The following is a 3,159-nucleotide window of genomic DNA, read 5'->3' as shown; positions in this document are numbered from 1 at the left end:
TAAGAACTCTAAGAGGGGCAGGGACATGGTGCCGGGCAAGTCCAGAAAGGGGGTCAGGGGTCCAAAGTTTCATGGAGAAAGGTGATTGAGACAGTTAGGGTTTGTGCAAGTAGAGGTGGTGGGAGGGACAAGTATAAGGAAAGGCCATTTGAAGTTGGAGGAATAGCATGACTTAGGACACTGCTATAAAAATCATGGGGTTGGGGCGCCTGGGTGGCTCAGTTGGTTAAGCGACTGCCTTCGGCTCAGGTCATGATCCTGGAGTCCCGGGATCGAGTCCCGCATCGGGCTCCCTGCTCAGCAGGGAGTCTGCTTCTCCCTCTGACCCTCTTCCCTCTCGTGCTCTCTCTCTCTCTCTCTCTCTCTCTCTCAAATAAATAAATAAAATCTTTAAAAAAAATAAAAATCATGGGGTTGTGTTCAGGGAAAAGGCAGGGTCAGGGAACCCATGCTATTTGATTGGATGCTAGAACGTCTGCTTGAAATCTATGAAGGGAGATCAAGGAGCATGAAGGCAGCCTGCCAGGATGGAATATGGAAGGCCTGGAATGCCATGCTGAGGAGTCAGCGAGATGTAGCATGAAGTAGGTAGTCTAGGAACCCTGTTTCCTGAACTTGGGGTTTTATTCTGCAGGCGAAAGGAGCTGGTGGAGGTTTGTTTGTTTGTTTGTTTTTCTAAGTTTTAGGATACATCTGTAATTTTATTACAAAACCATTCTTTTGACATTAGTTGGTTACAGTGATAGCAAGTTACTGTGAGTGTGGTATAGCAGGTCTATTGTAACACTGCATTCCCTGCTTCCTGAACCCAAATTTAAGTTACCTTATACCCATTACATACAAGTTACCAGCGTTCATTAATGCTGCAAATCCTGACGCATATTCCCTTTAGGGAGGAGCTGATGCTAAGGGATTAGAGTAAATGTTGATTAAGTCCACAAAGGTTCCTTCATGGGACTTTCTGTTTCTTCGCCCTCCCCCCAAATTACTTTGCTTTAAAAGAATCAAATTGCTAGTCTGAATAGCAGCAGCACCCAAGGAGCATCACGCTTAGTTCTTGTTAAAAAGCAATACCTGTGCAATGCACGTTTTATACCACAGGCAAAGGGAATGATCGCTTTAAGTTTTAAACTCCCACATTAGAGTCTCTTAAAAAAATAAAAGCATTCCATCGAGTTCTTCCAGATGGTGTTATTGCTGTACAGTTGTTGGTGGGTCACTCTCTGTGCTGTGTTTGCTTTGGAGGGATCTTCCAATATATCTCCAATATTCCTTTCTTATAGTGTCCTCTTCTTTAGCTAGAATTTCACACAACTCTAATGCTTTATTAAGAATGTCCTCCTTGTTGTCACGTTGGTTTTCTAGCATGTCTTTATAGTATCCACGAGAAAGGCAATTAGGTAGGGGGAACTGTGACTTTGTTGTAAATCAAGTAACTGATTTAACAGATTTGGATATTTGGAAAGACCACGATCCTGTAAAATCTCTTTCAAATAGTTCCATGCACTTTCATTATGTGGTACTAGTTTGATCATTTCTAGAGTGTACTGGACTTCTCTCTCCAGTATAGCACGATCATCGTAGCCAGTGGTGTTAGAAATTACGAAGTATCTTTGATTCCAGACAGAGTTATTTCTCACATCCTCTTTAAGAAGTTGTTCTACATACTGCAGCTCATTATCCCAAAGTTTAAATTCCTGAATCACCCACTGTCGATGTTGCCAGGCATGATAATTCTTTGCATCCTGATTAAGAATGTCAGCCTCTCTCTGTCAAATAAATAAATAAAATCTTAAAAAAAAAAGAATATCAGCAATAAACTCAAGCTCCTGAGATGGATCTTTTAGCCATTCCACTAATACTCGCCTATGGTGCCAAACTTGATAGTTTTTGGGCTGTTCCTCAATTATTGCAGTGATGTAGTTCATTTCCTCACGTAGATCCTTTTGAAGTGACTTTAAGAGAACTCTCCGAAAATGCCACACTGTATAATTGGCTGCATTTAACTCAATAGCATCTCTGGTTAGTTTAAGAGCTTGTTCACTTCTTTCATCATGCTGCAGGACAGCCCGGAAATAATCATAAACATCTCTAAATTTTTCACTATAAATGATCTGGACCACTGGATTGGGGCCATCATTCTGCGGCACTGGATCTATATCAGCCCATTCTGCTCTGTCCCTGTACAGGACATAGATGGGTGAGTCCAGGCTCAGGAACCCGTCGTCCATAGGGGACGCCACCGCTTCTCCGGGCTCAGCCGCCATAGCTTCTTCTTGCTGCTGTTGGGGCGGCGGAGGGTGCGGCTGGAGCAGTGGCGGCTCCTGCTGACTGGACTCGCTGCCCCGTGCAGCCTCCCCGACCCCCTCAGTGGCCGCCATCTCGCCTCGGTCTGCGACGGAGGTGGCGGCTGCCGGTGGAGAGTTTTAAGCCAGCAAGTGATACATCCAGAGTTGGGCTTTAAGCCAATTATTTTGTCAGTTGAACACTGGGCAAATTGAAGCCAAGGAGTTGGGGGCATTGGGGGCGGGGTAGGGTGGGTAGGGAGAGCAGGGTTGAGGCCGCTGCTCTAGTTCAGGTGGGAAGGGAACATAGAAGGAGCTGGAGCTGGGCAGTGAGGATGGCAGGGAGTGGGTGGATTCAGGAGACATCACGGCTCAGTGTTTTTCCCTGAATTCTGATCAGTGATCTGATCAGTGTCTTAACTGAGCAAGACACAGTGTAATGAAGAGGTTGAGGAGGTGAGAGCCACACGGACAGCTGGAGTACCTCCAGCCCTCACCAGCAGTGTGATTTCGAGGAAACCACTTCATTTTTTTTCTGAGTCTCATTCCTAACGCGAGGATGAGAATACTGGCCTCATAAAGATTAGATGAGAGAACGAATGTGAAGCGCTTCCTTTGATGCCTGGCCCAGAAGGCCCTAAATAAGGGGTTGTAACCAAAATTTATCTCTGCCTCCCAGATGTTCTGCCAGATTGTGGTCTGCTCTGGTAACTTGCCCGGATGCCTATAATTTGCTTGTTTCCCTGACCTTAGACTTTGCCTTTCTGTGTGATATAGTCTACCTCTTCTTGGTCTCACTCTATTGGCTGATTCTGACCTGGGATACCTGGATGCATCTTTGCTCTTGATCCGTGCTGTCATGTAGGTAGCCAGT

At 45.5% G+C, this 3,159-nt stretch overlaps 1 pseudogene; it reads right to left on the bottom strand.

Annotated features, from left to right (window-relative positions):
- Positions 1-1,191: 1,191 nt before the first annotated feature.
- Positions 1,192-2,381, bottom strand: LOC113908173 (annotated as a pseudogene).
- Between the last annotated feature and the right edge of the window lie 778 nt (positions 2,382-3,159).

Source organism: Zalophus californianus, chromosome 16, assembly GCF_009762305.2.
Source record: "Zalophus californianus isolate mZalCal1 chromosome 16, mZalCal1.pri.v2, whole genome shotgun sequence".
Lineage (NCBI taxonomy): Eukaryota > Metazoa > Chordata > Mammalia > Carnivora > Otariidae > Zalophus > Zalophus californianus.
The sequence above is the reverse complement of the archived record's forward strand: the minus strand, read 5'-3'. Positions and strand labels throughout refer to the sequence as shown.